Source organism: Emydura macquarii, unplaced genomic scaffold (genome assembly GCF_026122565.2).
Source record: "Emydura macquarii macquarii isolate MOO-44397 ecotype Brisbane River unplaced genomic scaffold, CSIRO-AGI_Emac_v2 contig_2473, whole genome shotgun sequence".
Taxonomy (NCBI): Eukaryota; Metazoa; Chordata; order Testudines; family Chelidae; genus Emydura; species Emydura macquarii.
In genome coordinates, this window is record NW_027132610.1 from 14,550,963 (window position 1) to 14,571,908 (window position 20,946).

General features: G+C 44.5%; 1 protein-coding gene across 1 annotated transcript in view; it reads right to left on the reverse strand.

Moving 5' to 3' along the window:
• SMAD9 (SMAD family member 9) overlaps positions 1 to 20,260 on the reverse strand; it is a 49,058-nt gene extending 28,798 nt beyond the window's left edge. The window contains exon 1 of the mRNA XM_067562750.1: positions 20,161 to 20,260. The gene's annotated coding sequence lies outside the window, so the exon portion shown is untranslated. The remainder of the gene's footprint in view (positions 1 to 20,160) is intronic.
• Between the last annotated feature and the right edge of the window lie 686 nt (positions 20,261 to 20,946).

Here is a 20,946-nt window from a genome sequence, read left to right on the forward strand (position 1 = left end):
AAGAATAAACGGACACAAATCAGATATAAAATGGTAACATCCATAAGCCAGTAGGAGAGCACTTCAATCTCCCAGGACACTCTGTAGCTGACTTGAAAGTTGCCATACTTCAACAAAAAAACTTCAAAAACAGATTTCAGCGAGGAACTACAGAGATGGAACTCATATGCAAACTTGATACAATCAGACTGGGTCTGAACAGGGACATGGAAAAGTTATCTCATTACAAGAAGTAATTGTCATTGTTCACACATTCTCACCTTCTAATTAACGGTTGTGAATAGGCCTCATCTACCCTAACTGAATTGACTTTGTTAGCACTTGCCCTCCCCATTGTTATGTTTCTTACCCTGGGATGTATATATATACCTCCTATCTGTGGTTTCCACTTCATGCATCTGACGAAGTAGGCTGCAGCCCACGAAAGCTTATGCCCGCAGAAATTTGTTAGTCTTTAAAGGTGCTACAGGACTCTCCTTGTTTTTGCTGTATACAGATTAACAGGGCTACCCCTCCGGAACTTTAGCAAAAGACACAAGAACTAACAGCAAAAAAAATGTAAGTACATCAGAAGCAGAAAGCCTACCAATAACTGGGGCCACTGGATGATCTAGGTGTTACAGGAGCACCCAAGGAAGGCCACGCCATTGCAGAGAAGCTAAATGAATACTTTGCATCAGCCTTCAGTGCAGAGGATGTGAGGGAGATTCCCCACATCTGAGCCATTCTTTTTAGGTGATAAAGCTGAGGAACCGTCCCAAATTGAGGTGTCAATAGAGGAGGTTTTGGAACAAATTGATACATTAAACAGTAATAAGTCTTCAGGACCAGATGGCATTCACCCAAGAATTCTGAAAGAACTCAAATATGAAATTGCAGAACTACTTAGTGTGGTATGTAACTTATCACTTACATCAACGTCTGTACCAGATGACTGGAGAATACCTAATGTGACTCCAATTTTTAAAAAAGGCTCCAGAGATGATCCGGGCAATTACAGGCTGGTAAGCCTAACTTCAGCATGAGGCAAATTGGTTGAAACTATAGTGAAGAACAGAATTATCAGACACATAGATAAATATGATTTCTTGAAGAAGAGTCAACACGGCTTTTGTAAAGGGAAATCATGCCATACCAATGTAAGAAATCCATTTTAAGGCACTTGGAAGAGAGGAAGGTGATCAGGAACAGTCAGCATGGATTCACAAAGGAAAAGTCATGCCTAACCAACCTGATTGCTTTCTATGAAGAGGTGATTGGCTCTGTGGATATGGGGAAAGCGGTGGACGTGATATACCTTGACTTTAGCAAAGCTTTTGATACAGTCTCTCACAGTATTCTTATCAGCAAGTTAAAAAAGTATGAATTGAAAGAATGGACTATAAAATGGATCGAGAACTGGCTAGAGCACAAGGCTCAATGAGTAGTGATCAATGGCTCCATGTCTAGCTGGAAGCCGGTCACAAGTGGAGTGACCCAGGGGTCGGTCTTGGGGCCGGTTTTGTTCAACATCTTCATTAATGATCTGGAAGATGGGGTAGATTGCACACTCAGCAAGTTTGCAGATGACACTAAGCTAGGGGGCGTGGTAGATACCCTGGAAGGTAGGGATAGGATACAGAAGGACCTAAACAAACTGGAGGACTGGGCCAAAAGAAATCTGATGAGGTTCAACAAGGACAAGTGCAGAGTCCTGCACTTACGACGGAAGAATCTGATGCACAGCTACAGACTGGGGACTGATGAGCTAGGCAGCAGTTCTGCAGAAAAAGGACCTGGGAGTAACAGTGGATAAAAAGCTGGATATGATCCAGCAGTGCGCCCTGGTTGCCAAGAAGGCTAATAGCATATTGGGCTGCATTAGTAGGAGCATTGCTAGCAGATCGCAGGAAGTGATTATTCCCCTCTATTCGGCATTGGTGAGGCCGTATTTGGAGTATTGTGTCCAGTTTTGGGCCCCCCACTACAAAAAGGATGTGGAGAAGTTGAAGAGAGTCCAGCGGAGGGCAACAAAAATTATTAGGGGGCTGGAGCACAAGGCGTATGAGGAGAGGCTGAGGGAACTAGGCTTGTTTAGCCTGCAGAAGAGAAGAATGAGGCGGGATTTGATAGCAGCCCAACTACCTGAAAGGGGGTTCCAGGGAGGATGGAGCTAAGCTGTTCTCAGTGGTGGCAGATGACAGAACAAGGAGCAACGATCTCAAGTTGCAGGGGGGGTGGGTCTAGGTTGGACATTAGGAAAAAGTTTTTTACTAGGAGGGTGGTGAAGCACTGGAATGGGTTACCTAGGGAGGTGGTGGAATCTCCATGGTGCGGCTTGACAAAACCCTCGCTGGGATTATTTAACTGAGGTTAGTCCTGCTTTGAGCAGGGGGTTGGACTAGATGACCTCCTGAGATCCCTTCCAACTCTATGATTCTATGATTAGAATTCCTTGAGGAGGTCAACAAATTATGTGGAGAATGCTGATCCAGTGGCTATAGTGTACTTGGACTTTCAGAAAGCCTTTGACAAGGTCCCTCACCAAAGACTCTTAAGCAAAGAAGGAAGTCTTGGGATAAGACAGACGGTCCATTCATGGATCAGTAACTGATTAGAAGACAAGAAAGAAAGGGTAGGAACAAATAGTCAGTTTTCAGAATGGAAAGAGGTAAACAGCAGTGTTCCCCATGGATCTGTACTGAGACCAGTGCTGTTCAACACATTCATAAATAATTTGGAAAAAGGGGTAAATAATAAAGTGGCAAAATTTGCAGATGATACAAAATTAGTCAAGATAGTTAAGTCTAAAGCAATCTGTGAAGAGCTACAAAGAGATCTTACAAAACTGGGCAACAGTATGGCAGATGAAATTCAGTGCAAAGTAATGCATACTGGAAAACATAATCCCAACTACACATACAAAAATGATGGGGTCTAAATTAGCTGTTGCCACTCAAGAAAGAGATCTTGGAGTCACTGTGGACAGTTCTGTGAAAACATCCATTCAACGTGAATTAGCAGTCAAAAAAGCTAACAATATTAGGAACCATTAGTTGTATGCAGTGTTGTAGCTGTGTCAGTTCCAGGATATTAGAGAGATAAGGTGAGTGAGTTAATATTAGGAGAGCTGTGTGTAGCTCAAAAGCTTGTCTCTTTCACCAACCGAAGTTGATCCAATAGAAGATATCACCTCATCTACCGTGCATCTCTAGGAATCGCTAGGAAAGGGATAGATAATAAAACATAAGTAACATAATGCCACTATATAAATCAATGGTATGCCCACACCTTAAATACTACATGGAGTTCTGGTTACCCATCTCAAAAAAGATACGTTAGAAAGGGAAAAGGTACAGGGAAGGGCAATAAAATGATTAAAGATATGAAACAGTTTTCATATGAGGAGAGATTAAAAAGAGTTGGACTGTTCAGATTGGAAGAGATGGCTTAAGGGGGGATATGATAGAGGTCTATAAAATCATGAATGGCATGGTGAAAAAGTGTTATTTACCCCTTCATATAACACAAGAACCAGGGGTCACCCAATTAAATTAATAGGCAGCAGGATTAAAATAAACAAAAGGAAGTATTTCTTCACACTATGCACAATCAACCTGTGGAACTCGTTGTCAGGGGACGTTGTGAAGGCCAAAACTACAACTGGGTTCAAAAAAGAATTAGATAAGTTCATGGAGGATAGGTCTATCAGTGGGCATTACTCAAGTTGGTCAGAAATGCAACCCCATGCTCTGGGTATTCCTAAGCCACTGACTGCCAGATGCTAGTACTAAACGACAGGGGACATATCTCTTGATAATTGCACTGTTCTGTTCATTCCCTTTGAAGTACCTGGCATTGGCCACTGTTGGAAGACAGGATACTAGACCAGAGAGACCACTGGTCTGACTGAATATGGCCATTCTTATGTTCTTAGCCAGCAGTCAGATATCTACACACTACTCTGCACACAACTATTGAGCTTGGGCTGCTCCAAATTTCAGCCTCATGAAAGAAAGTGAAAACATGAATGGGAAGGAGCACTGATGATGATTGATGAATCAGGCCCTCCCGCAGGAATGGGGAACCTAGAGAGCCAATGATCATACCCTGCTCTGAGTACCCGCTATAGACTGATGGGGAAAATGGCGCACATTTCTTATCTGAGGGGTGTCCCCAGGCATTAGAGTATGTAAACAACTGTTCTTGATAAGGTAATGTAATTTTACAATTAGCAGATTTGAAAACATACGTGGAATACAGACTTACACACGTAAGAATATTGTCCTGGGATTTTTTTCCATTTTGAACAAGGTTTTAAATAAACACATTAATCTCTTCCAGTTCAAATTAAATAGCTCAACAATGACCTCAGCATGAGTCTGAACACTATTGTTGTTAGTGGGAGAGAAGCCAAGGGCATGTGTATAAAAGCAAAAGCAGTGCTCTGCAGACAAAGTGATGTAGTCTAAGATAAGACTATTTTGCAAATTTCCTTTCATGCTCCTTCATTTCTCTCTTAAAACAAGAATTTAAACAAAAATGTAAGTGATCGTACAAAACATAAATGGCATTAAATGCTGCTTTGAGATATACATACCCAACACTGCTACTGACTAACATCATCATCAGAACACCCTACTTCAGTGCTATTAGATTATATAATACTGTAGGTTGCTCAGCAGATTAAAAATGTGTTCCTGTACCTATATGTTCCATTATGAAATACCTTGGCAGCCTCTCTGCTATAGTGATGTGAAGACAGTAATATGGTAATTCACAAACTTAATGTAAACAATCTTTTAGGACCACATTTGTTTCAGACATAATAAACTTGTATTAAGCAACTTACACTAGGAGTGTGTGCCCGCAACACTGCAAGGTTAAAGTTCTGAAATGCTTTAAGCAATGCTCAAGTCTGACATGTTCCCAGTGCTGATGACGACTCCATGGGGAAAGGGTGTCCCAACTCTGATCCTCAAACTCTACTGTTTTATCAAGTCATGAGCTTTGCCCTTTGAGATCCAGTGTTATTACCAGTGCTGGTCTCGCTGTCTCTGGATTACAAGCTCTGTGGTGGCAGCACACGTAACGCTTGTGTCAACGTCTTGCATCATTCAGTCAATAGTTACTTCTAACTTCCCTGGAAGTATATGGGGGGGCCGAGCGAGCCCAGGGTCCACATGAGGAGCCTGGGAAGGGTGGATGCAGATTGTCCCTTCAACCAATTCCACAGAGTTCAGGGTGGAAAAGGTAAGACAGCATGAAGACATATTACTATTCTGCTGCCTCCTTCCGTAATAGAGAGACGCTTTCAGAGTGACCCAAGGACTGCTGCAGTGTGCCTCTACTGAAGCCATATCGCTAGGGAGCCTGACGCTTTCAAGTGGAGGGGTGTGCAGGGGATGGAGTCATCACATGCTTGCTGTTTTGTGACCTGATCTAACTCCCACTGAAGTCAGTGAAAAGCATCCAGTAAGTTAACGGAAGCTGCGTCGGTTTGTCCAGCAGCAGGGTACAGCCCTGGCATGGCAGAGCCCTGCATTCAGGAACGGAGTTTGGAAGTCTCAGACTTTGGGGCAATTCAAGCAGGGCCCACTGAAGAAATGGTGCAGCTGGTGAAATTCATACCTGGACAGGGGACTAGCACAAGGCCTATGCATCACGTATGTCCCATTTAAATCCAATTTTGAGGACTTCAGTGGTGCATCGCCCTTGTGCTGGTCCTCTACATAGGGGTGGATTTCACCTCACGGGTATAATCCTGCTCCTTTTGAAGTCAATGTGAAAAGTTCCACTGGCCATAATGAAAACAGGACAGGGCTACAAGCTACTGCGTAGCCAGCAGAAGCCAATTTTGCCTAATGCCATGTACATACATATGAAGGTACCTACTATAAGAACTTCACCCTACTGTATATCCATCCAGACCTCAGCACAAGATTGTCTTGCTCTCACTGTACACCCAACCGACTGACTCACAAGCAGCATGTGGTATCAATCTAGAAAAAGACTGCTGTCTTTGGTCTCAGTGTCACTGAAACAGCTAACTATGGTCACAGAATAGATAGTCTCAGAAGACTGTCTAGACAGACGCTGTACAGTGCTTTAGGATCACATATTGCTAGACACTGGAATACTGACAGTGTTATAAGTATGATCCCGAGGACAGCAACTCAACCTCCACAAGAATTAAAGGGAAAAGAAACCATCTGCAGAGAAAAATGTCTCCCACAGAAAGGTCTGTGTGGGATACCATCTGTCCAGTTCTTACATACTATTGTTACAGCTAACACCTCAGATTACTGTAACTAAAAGAAAATCAGAAAAAGAGTAGGAGCTTTTCTCAGAGGTTTTTCAAAATGTGTGCTTTTGACACCTCTTTGTGTATATTCTGTTTCACTGAAGCTATTTCACCCTGTTCTTTGTGCAGGTCTTTCACACAGCAACAGAGGAAAGAAAAACAAAATTTTAAAATATGAAAATGTGGAAAAGTAACATACATTTGGGTCTAAAATGATCACAATACCTAGCGCTTTTCATCAGTAGATTGATATCATTAGCTCCATTTTACAGATGTGAAATTGAGGCACAGAGAGGTGAACTGAGATCAGTGGTAGATCTGGGAAGAGAATACAGGTCCCTGAGTGAGAGTCTAGTGCTGTATCCACTAAGCTACACTGCTTCCCATTGCAAAGTACAATTGAGTGGCATGGAAATAAAGCTGAGAGGGGCGAGAGAGAGAGAAACCATTTTGAAAGGGAAAAAAGGGAAACCAGGCTAGCAGATAGTAGAGGAGGAAAAAAGCCGAAGTGGAGGAAAAATCATGAGGCAAGATGGAAGAATCTTACTGCAGCTGCAGATTAAGCATGAAGATGAAAGGAGGCCTACATCTGAAGAGAATTCAATGTCCCACACATTGAGTTTATTTTTAAGTGGCCTGTATTTTGAAGCCTGTGAATGTCAGTTCTAGACTATCTGCACAGTTGAACACTAACCCCTACTCTCCTTTGTCAATTTTACTATTTCTAAACCCTGCCTAACATGACTGAACAGATATCCTTTAATCTAGCTTTAACTTGTTTATATTAAATGTGTGAGTGAAGTGATGAATTCTCTCACTCATCTCTGAATGACACAATAGGATGAGAGAGATCATCACTCCTTTCTCCTTCAGCACTTTGCAGTCAGCCCTGGATCTTTTACCCATGACTCTTAAACTACTTCTGCTATATGATACTGATACTGATTCCCCATGCAAGATTGAAAGGGAGCCTGCTGCTTCTATAGCACCAGACCTCTTAGCTCAGACCCTACAGGGGGTACATACTCTACCTTCTTAGGGTATGTCTACACTGTAATAAAGGACCTGTGGCATGGCTGCGGCTGGCTGAGGCCAGCTAAGTCCGGCTCATGGGGCTTGGGCTGAAAGGCTAAACACTGCACTGTAGATGTTTGGGTTCATTTTTTACAGGGATTAACTAATTTTGTGAGAATGAAATATTCACTTTAATATTATAGGCTCCTTGGTCTCAGAGTCACAGAACCTTGCTTCCTTGTACTCTCCTATCTGTCTGTATTCATCTCCTGTCTCTTGTCGTATATGTAGACTGTAAGCCCTTTAGGGCAGGGTCTGTCTTTTTGTTCCATGTTTGAACAGCCCCTAACGCATGTGATCCTGGTCCAGGACTGGGGCTCCTAGGCGCTTTAATAATAAATAAAATAACCTGACAGTCAGGGTTTGAGCTGAAAACATTTTAAGGAACCCTGACTTGACCCTGGGCTCCCTCCACTGAAGTCAGCTGGCAAGCCATCCTCCCGCTAGCATGAGGTACACCACTTCTTTCAGACTCAGATGCAACTCCATTCTACACAAGCTGCATCTGATTGTTTATTCCTCTAAGTGGACAATAATCATGCAAAATCTCAGTGTTTATCCCATACTTGTTTGGGATATCTACAGTTATAGAAAACTATCCATACGCAAGAGAAGAGCTCCATATCATTCTATGATTTTTGCAATCCACTTTTGTGTTGTGTGCTTCACTTAGCATCTTCATTGACTTCAATGGTTAGAGAGTTGCAGGATTAGATGAGGGCAGAATTGGCCCCTGATGTGTAAACATGTCTGTGTGCAAATTAGTTTCTTCTAACACAAGCCTTATGGGATTTCTTCCGTTCTGTCTCATCCCCTTAAAGTTAGCCAGTTTCTCTCGCAGGAACCAAACACTCTTGATTGGCCTAAAATATTACCAAGTCAGAAATCCCAGCTGCATATTATAACATAGCCACATAAATACACACAGGCCAGAAATACACTGGTTAGTCTGAGAGGTGTTGATTAACGCATAAAGGGCAATTAGGCATCCAGTTCCCACAGAAAAATCAGTGGGAACTGGGCACCTACCTCCCATGTGTGCCTTTTCAAAATCTCCCTGCTTATATTCAGGAGCACTACACATTGCTCTGAAGCCAAAATTTGGCCTTAAGACTATACAAAATGTGTGTGGGTACATAGATAAGTAGCACAATTACTAAGAATCATCTCTCTGTGGTTGTACCTGCCTTCTGGGTATTAAAGTATTAACTTCTCAGGGAAACTGGTGTCCATGTTTATACATAATGAGCCACGCTAGACTTCACCAAGGGCTGATCTACAAGAAAAACTTGCTTCGTCTCTCCAGGGTGTGAAAAATCCTCTGGGAGACGTAACTATGCCAGCTTAACCCTCATGCAAACTACACGAGGTCGATGGAAAGATTCTGCCGTTGACTTAGCCACCTGCCTCTCAGGGAAGCGGATTAACTACAGCGACAATGAAGTGCTGCAGTACCTCAGCTCAGCGCCACTGTAGCACGTATGAGTAGATGCTACCTATGCCAACAGGAGGGGTTCGCCTGTTGCTGTAGTTAGTCTGTAGTTCGCCTGTTGCTGTAGCTTGGTGGATGGAAGAATTCTTCCATTAACCTAGCACTGTCTATGCAAGGACTTAGGTCATCTTGACTACACAGCTTAGGGGTGTGGATTTTTCACACCCCTGATGGACATAGTTAAATTGATCTAGTTTTCTAGTGTAGAGCAGGCCATAGGTTCCTGACACACAACTTTCATTGGTGCATAGCTGGGGCTTAATTCAGCTGAACCGCACATGTTCATTTCTATTGATCATCTACAGCCACACCAGAATAAAAAACAAGGGCCCAATCATGCAATCCTTGCTTGGGCAAAAACTTCCATTTGAAGCCAATGAGGAGTTTTGCTTGACTGTTGGAAGGGGCCTCCAGAGATGAATGAAAGAGGAGGCTTACCCAATTATTGCTACTATTTAGTAGTGTCTAGACTCTCCAAACAATAGCAGGGTCCCTTGGTGATAGGCATTATCGATATACACAATAAGAGAAGATTTCTTCCCCCAAGAGGATGCCATAAACAAGATAGACAAAGACTGGGAGAACAGAAAAAACGGTTACTAACCTTCTGTAACTGTTGTTCTTCAAGATGTGTTGCTCATGTCCATTCCAAGTAGGTGTGTGCACGCTGCGTGCACAGTCACAGGAAGGTTTTTCCCTTAGTGGTATCCGTAGGGTTGGCTCTGGTGTGCCCTGGAGTCATGCGCCGTATATAGGCCCTGCCGAACCCCTGCCTCTTCAGTTCCCTCTTGCTGGCTGGCTCTGACAGAGGGGTAGGTGGGTGGGTCTTGGAATGGACATGAGCAATACATCTTGAAGAACAAATTACAGAAGGTTAGTAATTGTTTTTTATTCTTTGAGTGCTTGCTCATGTCGACTCCAAGTAGGTAACTCCCAAGCAGATCCATAGGAGGAGGAGTCAGAGTTCAATGACCTGCAGATTGCAGTACCACTCTACCAAATGCAACATCGTCTCTGGCTTGCTGTGTAATAGCATAGTATGATGCAAAGCTGTGAACAGACAACCACTTCATGGCTCTACAAATGTCTTGGATTTGGATCTGAGCGAGGAACATTCCCGAAGATGCCTGCACCCTTGTGGAGTGAGCTGTCAGCTCTGGGTTCAATATTTTTGCCAAATCATAACATGTCCTGATACACGATGTGATCCATGAAGAGATTCTTTGTGATGATACCAGAAGGCCTTTCATCCTGTCTGATATTGCTACGAAGAGCTGCACTGTTTTTCTAAAGGTTTAGTCCTCTTAATATAAAAAGCCAAAGCCCATCTAACATCCAGAGTATGCAGTCTCTGCTCTCGGCTATGTGGCTTTGGGTAGAAAACCGGAAGGAATATGTCCTGATTTGTGTGGAATTGTGACACCACCTTCAGAAGGAAAGCCAGGTGAGGGCACAGCTGAATTTTGTCTTTGAAGAAAACTGTATAAGGAGGCTCAGAAATGACGGCCCTGAGTTCCGAGACTCTCCTGCCTGAAGTTATGGCCAACAGAAAGACTACCTTCCAGGATAGACAGAGAAGTGAGTCTGTTGCTAGAGGTTTGAACAGAGGACCCATCAGTCTTGACAGTACATGATTGAGATCCCATTGGGGAATCAGCTGACACATTCCTGAAGAGGGATGGGAAGAGAGGGAGGTGGGAATAAGGGGGGAAAAACTGAAGTGAAGGGAGTATCCCAGTTCTACCGTGCATAGCATCCAGTGACCCAATGTGATCTGGACCCACCACTGATATAAGTGGGATAGCCAGTCTGAAAAGAATAGGAGTGAAAGATCCGAGTCTTGAACTGGTACACCGTTCTCAGGCGCACCCTTAAAAGTTCTTCTTGGAACTGGAGGATTGCCCCACCGGTAGAGGGCCTTGGCTGGTAGAGGGCTGAAAGGGTCTCCTCCTGTAATTCCTGCCCCTCTTATGGTTATACTGCTGCCTGGGTTGGGATTGGTAGAACCAAGGTAGGGGTTAAGGTTTGAAATGCCTCCTCTGCAGCACTGGAGTGGGGAGGCCTAAGGACTTTAAAGTAGTCCGAGAATCCTTAAGTCTGTGCAGTTTCGAGTCTATCTGCTCAGAGAATAGCGCCAGTCCCTCGAAGGAAAGGTCCTGGATTGTCTGCTGGACCTTGAGCGGGAAGCCCGAGGCTTGTAGCCAGGAGTTCCAATGCATTGCTACTGCCAATGACATAGTGCGAGCTGCAGTATCTGCCACATCCAATGCTGTCTGAAATGAGGCCTTTGCAACTGCCTTGCCTTCCTCTATTAGGGCTGTGAACTTTGCCCTGGAGTGTGATGGTATAGACCCTGAGAACTTTGACACAGACACCCAAGAGTTAAAATTGTATCTGCTCAAAACCACCTGCTGGTTCGCAATACGGAGTTGGAGCCCCCCAGTAGAATACGCCTTTTTAGCAAAGAGGTCCATTTTTAGCATCCTTTGCCTTTGGCATGGGACCTTGCCTCATGTTCATTGGCTGCTGCAACTACGAGTGATCCTGGTGGGGGATGAGCATACAGGTATTTGTGGTCCTTGGAGGCTACAAAATATTTTCTCTCTACCTTCTTTGAAGTTGGAGGCAGAGAAGCAGGAGTCTGCCATAATGACTTTGTTGTGTCACAAATGGTCCATTAGTGGCAGTGCTACCCTAGATGGGCCCACAGGGGCTAGAATGTCTACCATAGGGTCTGCCTTGTCAGAACCCCAAATTATGTGCCAACCTCATCAAGATGAACCCTGCTGTCCTCCGCAATCGGTGAGGACCCTGCTACCGCTTCATCTGGAAACAAAGAAGGCGATGCTCTGAATGGGGCAGTCTCTTGACCTTCTGCTCGTAGGTGCGTAGCTGGTTCCTCAAACTCAGTACCAGGGTCGACGTCATGCTTGGTGTTGGGATTGGCATCATATTTGGTGCCGGTTCCAGTACCATGCGGTAGAACGTCACTGATTGAGGTGGGTGATGTCTGCTCCCAGAGGTGAGTGATAGAGACGGTCCTGATTGCAATCCCTGAGCCTGGTGGAATGCCCACGGAGTCCAAAAGGGCCACTGAGCTGGCATTTGCCACTACAGTGGCCAAGGCATAGGGAAGCGCTGACCAGCAATCCTCTGGTGCCGCCTCTCTGACCGGTGCCAGCTTCTTCTAGAGAAGTAGGACTCTGCTGCAGAGTCGGAGCCCGACAACTCACTTCACAGGGACTAGGGCAGTGCGGTTCCCAATGATGTCAGAGAGTGGTGCCAGGGAGATGGCCACTGCGGCATCATCGCCAGCTTTCCCCTGCTTTTTCGACACTGGTGGCCCAGGGCACGCTCACGCCCGGAAAGGGTGGCAGCGCTGTGCTCTCTGTCAGCTCCCTGGCCAATTCAAAAGTCTCCAGCATGGAGGGGAGCTGTAGATCCTCCTCACGGGTCTCTCTAGGCAGGGAGTCCAAAGGCACCAGAATCGACGGACCCCTTTCTGTGTCTGGGGTCGACGGTACCATGGCCGAGCGTATGGCACCTGAGTGGCCCGACAGAGGTTGCAATCTACTCAAGCCCTTACGTCCCATTGTTTTGAGCATCCCCTGACCATCTTCCTCTGCTTCTTACATGGTACAGGGGATTGCGAGTGGTGCTGCATCTGTGAGGTATCTCTTGGTGCTGGTGATCCGGGATGGTGCTGGGGGTCTCTAGACACAAAGTCTTTCCTTGGCGCCGTCTCTCTTACGGACGCTGGTGTGGTCCACACCGAAGCCAACGTACTACGCATCGGCTCAGCCAGGCTCGGCACTGAGTGTGGTTGGAGAGCAGCCTCCATTAGGATGAACTTCAATCTCTGACTCCTCTCCTCTGATGGGTCTCCCCGAGGTACTTTAGACAAGTGGTATGGGGATTGCTCCTGGACATGGGTTTTTTGCAAGTCCTGCACAGTTGAAAGCCAGGGGAATATGGCATGCCCTAGCCCCAAGGAAGGGGAGGTGACCCCGATAAGCAGGGTCCTAACTAACTAAACTAACTATGCCTACAAACTACCTCAAACTATTTGACTATTTACAGGTATCGGTGGGTATTAGATAACCACTAGGAAGATGCTTGCAGAGCAAGAGAAGATTGATGTTCTAGTGACCGTTACGGGCAGCAAGAAGGAACTGAAGAGGTTGGGGGTCAGCAGGGCCCTATATATAGAGCCATGAAGGCATGACTCCAGGGGGCTCCAGAGCCGATCCTACGGATACTACTAGAGAAAAACCTTCTGGTGACTGTGCATGCGGCACAGGCACACCTACTTGCAATCGACATGAGCAAGCACTCAAAGAAGAAATATTATTATCCCCATTTTACAGGCTGGCAGGGTCCCGCGTTCCTTGCATACCAAAGCATTCCCATCTAAGGTGTAGCAATGCCCAACATTGTTTCTAAAAATGGAACTGCTGGAAAAATTAGAAAAATAGAGTTAATAGTTTTTAAAATAAACGCTAGCCATTCTCAAACTAAGTGCACATTCAAAAGCCTTCAGGACAAACACTTAAAGGAAGAAGAGGACTACAGAAGTATTTCAGTGTCAGCGTTGAGCGAGAGTGTATTTCCATACTAATACGATCCTGTAATCCTTGTGATCAATCACTGGGATTCCTGGAGCTTTTCCCACACCACCATTTTAGGAAAAGGAATAGCTTGGACTTAGATGTTCAACATACTGTAATGGAGATATATGTAAAGAGCTGCTACCTAACCTGGTACTTCATGTGCACTTTTCATTTGGAAGGCATTTTATATGGAAAATTTAGTATCTCAGGTCCCTGGAACACAATGTACTGTTTGATCTATATTGTACATTTATAATACAAACAAAGGTAGGAGATGAAGCAAATATTATATCTTTATAACTGTAAAATTTTCCACCTATTACACAAAAGATTTTGGGCCCAATTCAGTGAGGTACTTCAAGGTGCTTAGAGCCTTCAATTTCCACTGAAATCAGGGGAAACCAAGGGTGTTCAGAACTCTTCAGCATCTGACTCTATTAATATGTTAACATAGTGTGATGTGTTTTACAAAGACATGGTTTGGTGTAGTTGATAGCAAAACAAAGCACAGATGGGCTTTCTAAATAAAAATTCCAGAAGTGGTTCCAATCTGATCGACAGCAGATACAAATAAAGTACCTGTAATAACATCCTCCTCTTTCTTCTTGTAAGTGCACAAAGTTTAAAGTGGGTTTAAGGATGCACAGAATATTTTTCTTTTCAGTTTTTATATATATATTTTTGTGTACAGAAGGGATTTCAACTTCCCATATCAGTGGTTTTACATGAAATCGCATTAACGTTTCATTGTGCTCAAGTCATATCACATTCAAATTTGTTTTTCCTAAATGACTTTCATTGTGTGTTACTATGGAAAATGATAATGTAATAAGACTGTCATACAAGCTTGACTGCTTCAACATCCGCAGCACTCTGAGCTAATGAGGGCTCCAGAGCAGAAATTCTCAAATGCGGGTGGAGGTGGGGTGGGGAGCAGGATATATTCTGGGAGGGCGTGAGAAGTTTTAGGAGAGTGGCAGCAGCTGGATGGGCCCCCAACTCTGAAGGCAGTGTTGGGGACCAACAGCAGCAGAGAAGTAAGGGTGGTAGTACCATACGTCACACTTCTGCACTGTTGGTGGTGGCAGCCTTGCCTTCAGAGATGGATGCCTGGCCAGCAGACGCTGCTCTCCGCTCTGTCTTCAGAGCTGGTATACGTATATACCTGTGTTGAGGCAGCGGGAGTAAACAATTACAGACACAAAGAAGGGGGCACAATCAAATACATTTGAGAACCACTGCTCTATAGCATGGAACCCCATGATACCCTTTGGGGCATCTGGGGTGGGGCATCCATAATCCCTGCCTGCTGGGGAATTAGAACCAAATATGCCAGTGACAAGGGATTGTTGAGCATAGGCTGGCAGTGGAGTTACTGGATTTACCTCTGTAAAACAGAATCAATGGCAGGGACTCCATCACAGAAGGGGCCAAGTGAGAGCAGTCCACAGACTGCTGAAGGTGGACTGGGCATTTTCCAACTAGTTCCTGCATAACACAACTGAATAAACTCAGGCTTTATATGGAATTAGAGTATTTCACTATAACACGGCTAATGACCAACGTAACCGGTCATCCATCCATCCATCCATCCATCCAGGTACATAGATAGTCCCCCATTAGTGGCATACTTATGTTTCCCAATGACTTCATTTGGAGTTGTGGGTGCTCAGTCCCTCTGAAAAATGAGGGCAACATATGGCTTTAGGTGCCTAAATTAAAGCACCTGAAGTGTGAAAACGCCTGCCTGTCTTCTTTGCCATTTGAGGCAGCTTTACACCATTGCAAGGATTTCACAGTTAAGTAAAACAACCTAGAAAATTAGATACAAAAAAAACCCAACAACAAAAAACCCCAAACAAAGAACAAACCTTTGTTGAATTTTGATGACTTCCTTAGCATAATCATTTGCATTTAAAAGTATTATTTCCACACTACAATACAGTTAGCAAACATTCCATTGCAGAAGTGTAAACCAAACCACATAAACAACAGCTCCATGCCTCACACCACTTACAGAAGCAGAGCAGAGTACAGTGCAATAGAGAACACAGAGTACCAGCTAATCATGATGAACCTACTCCTGCTGCCAGTGAAGCTTGGGAATGAGGGTAAAAGGAGGCCTAAAACAGAACAAAATGCAATGACCCATTCTGATTTGTTTTTAACGGACCACAGCTCTGGAGCCTATGGGAAACTCCCATATAAGAGCTCTGAAAGTGAGAAGCTAAACTTAATGTGAAGAAAAGCAGGAAAGCTAGTGTAGAGAGATTCCAAATGGCATGTTTGTGTGGAGACATGACTGAAGCATAGGGGAGAAGAACAGGATTTTGGCAGTGGGGTTTCTCATGGGGAATAGACATTGAGGTTGCTGGAGAGCTTGAGGCTGCAGTATCAAAGATGGAAAGTTGCCAGAGTGTGGACTAATGCCATGGCAGCAGTGAAAGAAAGGAAGGGAAAAATGTGGAAAGTTCGATCAAGGAAAAAAAATTTTTTTGGCTGAGCATGTGAGGAAACAGAGAGAAGTCAAAGTTGTCGCCAAGTGTTTGAATGATGGGAGGATAGTGATGTTATTGACAATGACGGAAAAAGATATAGAAATTGCATTCTAGCTATCTGAGAGCTGCGATGATACACAAAGGTGTTCCTAATCACTGGGGGGAAGTACAGCGTGAATTTTGCAATCTCAACCTTAAAGTCAACGACCAGAATGACGGGGATTAGCTCTGTGAAGATGTTTCGCATTTGAAAGTAAGTTGGAAAGAAAAAGCAGTAAGAATTTTCTACATCTCCTGTGTGCCTGCCGAATTGCACAGGAGTCCCTGATATATATTTGCCTGGAGGAGCTACAGCTCTTTCCCTTATTTGCTGCAGACCTGATTCTGAACTCAAAGAAACAGTCCATATCTTGTTTGTATAAGGTGTTGCAACAATTCTTGCAGAAACTTGTGCGCGGTCCTTTAATGGTCAAAACCATATCTGAAAGCCAAATGAATCTACAACACATATCTGGTATCTTATCTCAGTTTAATTCTAATTCAAATGCATTTACTAGAAAGGATTTTAATAGTCTTGGTTCCAATCCTGCAACTCTTTAGTACCGCTCTCGAGTAGAAGTTGCAAGATTTTCAGTTAACTAAAAATACACAATAGATTTCCTACTGCATTCTCAGAGCAGCTCCAGACTGTTTATTATAAGCACCTTTTCATTTCTATAAATACTAGGGTTATGACTTGAACACGAAACAAAAAAACTGCCACTGAAAATGACTTGGGATATTTTTTGAAAGGTCGTTTTTATCAAACTGAAATTCTGTTTCTAATTTTTTCTTATGCCAAATGCTCTCAGACAGTACTAAAGCTCCCATATTGTCATAAATTTATTATTTTGTGCTGCTAATGTACAATAATATGAATGTGTTTTGGGGTTTTTTTGGTGCCAACCAGCAGCAGGAAATCAGACAGTCAAGAACAACCACCAATTGCATACATGGGTTTTGGGGATTTTTGCTATATGGTTCTTACTTAAAACTTTTACCATGCTTTCTTCCCCTTCTCTGCACTTATTTCCAAAGCATGTTCTGAGCATCAAATAGAATCTATACAGACGCTCATTAGTCATCGTTACATTATATTATTTGCAATGGACAAGTTACTCAAAAGCACATTTTCTTCCTTTTGGCTGGGTTTAGACTATTAACTTCATTTAAATCAGAAGGCACAGTACTGCTGACCCTGAATTGCTGCTAGCCACTGGGCAATCAGCAGTAATAAACTCTACTTAGTGCTCTGGTTAGAGGTCACTAGTAATTAACAGCTATCAACCTCTGACTTAAACAAGGGAAAAATAAAACTTCATCAAGATGGATTAGCCTGACCACTAGAACTACAACACTTTAGTATTCAAGAGAGAGGATCACGGGACACATAATCTCCCCTCCCCCCCTTTTATTTCTTTACAAACTTTCTTCATCTTGCATTTGAATCCTTAACTATCTCCTGTTATCAGTCAAGGAGATAAACTGTCCAATGTTTTGTGACATTTTCTGTTGTATATCTAGTCTGATTCCAGGGATTTGGCCCAATCATGTTCCCACTGAAGTCAATGTGAGTGCTACCACTGATTTTGAGCAGCATCCAGATCTTGGCAACATCTGATTCCTCTAAACATAACTCTATCCTCAACATACATGCTGGGTATATATATATATATATATATATATATATATATAATATATATATATATATATATATATATATATATATATATATGTGTGTGTGTGTGTGTGTCTCTTGGGTTTGGAAAAATGTGTTAAAACAAAATATTATCTACCTCACAAGCGCAATGTGAAAATGAGTGTTGTAAGGCACAAGGGATGTATACCATTGCAAACCATGCTCTGAAGTGTCCCTAGCGTCTGCCAGAAGCTGGGAATGGGTGACAGCAGATGGATCACTTGATGATTACCTGTTCTATTAATTCCCTCTGAAGCACCTGGCATTGGCCACTGAAAGAAGACAGGATACTGGGCTAGCTGGACCACTGGTCTGACCAAGTATGGCCATTTTTATGTTCTTATTGTATTTTATTTCAGTTTATACATAAACAAAAATGTCTATCCCAGACTCTGGGTGCCTTTTAATAATTTCACAACCTTAATTACCACCATAAGTATTAATAAATTACACTAGATCCATTTTTAGTCATTTTTGCAAAACTAATGGTGCTTCTAAATGCCAGTAACAAAGTGAAGAAGAAAATGTTTACGTCTCACTCTTCTAGAAGATCCAGAGAGAGATGAGAATTGAAAGCCACTGTGGACCTCAGTAAGTATATATATCAACAAATTTCACTTACCAAAAACTGTGCTGATATATACTTATTTTAATTGGTATAACAAAGGACATGTTAAAAGACAGTAGTAAAAATTACCTCCCTGTTTTAAAAGCAAATATGAAACAAACACAAACCAGCCAACAAATGTTAGTGCAAATCAGGAATGGCATTGGTACCTATAATCTAAAAGAAGAGAGCAGTCTGGCTGAATTAAAAGGATGAAATTTGAGTGATGACCATTGTCCAAGCCATTGCTGTGAGGATTCATTGCGCACAGAAGAATTTTACAGTACTTCCTTTAGAATACACTGCAGAAGATTAGAAGATAACATGTTCCTAACATTAAAGGCACTTTCTTTATAAGCATGTTCTTACATGTATTTCATTTATAAAGTACTAAATCCTTGACTTATCTGGAGTGTCCTTCCTGCACAACCACAAACTTGAATACATTCCAAGAAATTGTACATCATTTCCTATTTCTATGAGTTTAAGTGAAAACTCATTCATTGAGGGGTTGACTATTTTTTTGTCGATGATTTATTTTTTCCTTAAATCTATTTAGAGTAAACAGTTATACATCTATTCTTCATTTTTACTCACATTAATGAGAAACCTTTAAAGCAAGTACAATTGTTTAAACAAACTATGAATTTCCCCCATTTTCCAGCTGTCCAGGCTTACATTTTTTTTTAAAAATCAGGTGACTTCCCATATCTGAGACAATTGTTTTGGAAATACTGATTAATTGTAGTAACTGCTTGTCCAAGAGGCAGGGGATCAGATTGAGATTGGTATGTTAGTTATACAAATGTTCAAACAAAATCTGATAAATTCTGATGTTTCCTTTGTAGATATGGCCAGTAGCAGGATTTCTAGACTACAAAATGAAATATGAAAAGGAAAAACATTTCAAAACGTGCGGTGTGTGTGTGTGGGTGGGGTTTTTTTCGTCTTAAATGAGAAGGGAAGAAATCATAATACTGGGAAGACTTGTCAGCGTTTAGCCATCCATAAAAGTGTTTTTCCTTGTGCTCCTCCTTTCGATCACAATACTGGCGTCAGTTTGTCTCCTGTATCTGTTTTCCCCCCTCCCTCCCTCTTGCAAATATCTGGCATAGTGGGCTAGGAGCAGCCAGCAAAGGAAAAGATCAAGTATTTTTGCACAAAGAAACAATCCGCCTAGCAGCTTAGAAACACTTGAGAAGCCGATTCTTAACTTTGTTTTTAAATGCCTAAAAGGTAAGTCCAATACAGAGCAAGTAAACGGAAGAGATCCACGCAGCCACCCCATCGGCGAGGCCATTTCTTTCATTATCGCAACTAGACTGTCATTAAGAAGCCCTGGATCGAGGGGCGTTCTGGTCTGGGTCACCACGGGAAAGTACGTTCCCTGAACCAGTGGCTGGCCAGCTAGCGATGCCTGTGCGGAATCGGCAGCCCCCCAGACACACACCCCCGGTCCCCCTGCAGATGATCGGTGTCCGGGCAGGCAGGGAACACGTTCCCGGTTCCGGTTTCTGCTCGGGGACAAGTGGACAGTCAGTGGCTGACAAAGGTCCAGTTCCACACCCAGCCCCCCCCACCCCCACTCGCTCCTGCCAGTCAGGCGCACGTGCCAGCCAGGTTCTGCACCGTCCTCCCAAGGTGGGGGCGGCGTGCACAGCAGCCCACGCGGCAGCCCCGGGAGGACCAGGCTGGCTCCTGCCAAGCAAGAAGTTTGCAAGCCTCGGAGGTTTGCAGCCACCCCCGCCGGCGGCAGCAGCTCGCCGCGGCTGAGGGGCTGTGCGAGGGGCAACCCGCCGCCACGGGGAAGCTCCCACGCCCGCGGTGCGGCTCGCGTGGGGAGCGGAAAGGCTCTTACCTGCCCAGACCCGCGTCTCTCCCGCGCTCTCTCTCTCCCTCTCTGCAGCTCCGGGGAGCGGGGCTCGCGGCTCAGCCACTGGCTGCCGCGCGCGGCGGGGACGGGGCTGCGGCAGGGGCTAGAGCAGCAGCAGCAGCAGCAGCCCCGGCCGGCGTCAGTCAGGCTGGAGCCGCCGAGCCTGTATTAGTGCGCCGAGCCGAGCTGGAGCGCGGCCAGGGAGCGCGTCTGCCTCGGTGCCGCCCCTGGGCGCTGCCCACGGCCCCCCTCCCCCGCCGTCCCCTCCCGCTCCAGCCGCGCGCGGGGAGGGCTGCGCCGGGCCCCTGGCCGCTGCACCTCAGGGCGGCCCCGCTCCCGCCAGCAGCAAGGCTAGCGCCCGCTGGCTCCTCACCAGAGCTGGAGCAGGGCTTGATATCCAGTGACAGGAGCCAGCCCGGGCCTGGCTCAGGACCCGTGTGCTAGGCGCTGTACCAAATAGGCACCTCTGCCTCAAGCCCCTCCTCCCCCCGACCCCAGTGTGCTAGGTGCTGTACAAACCCTGAACAGAAAGGCCTCCTGCTCCCTGGGCCCCCTGCACTGGTGTTTTCATGCTGTGACCTATCTGGGTTGCTTGGAGGGGGTTGGCGGCTGGAGAATCCAGACAGCTAGTGTTGTGTTATTCTGCCCCCGGCATCCAGCCAGGGATGGAAACCCAGAGCAGTTCGCTGGCAAAGAAGATAGCAGTAGGTCACCTCTTGCATCCCTCTGCCCAGAGCAGGGTTGCTGCCTACAGATGGTTTTACCTGCTCG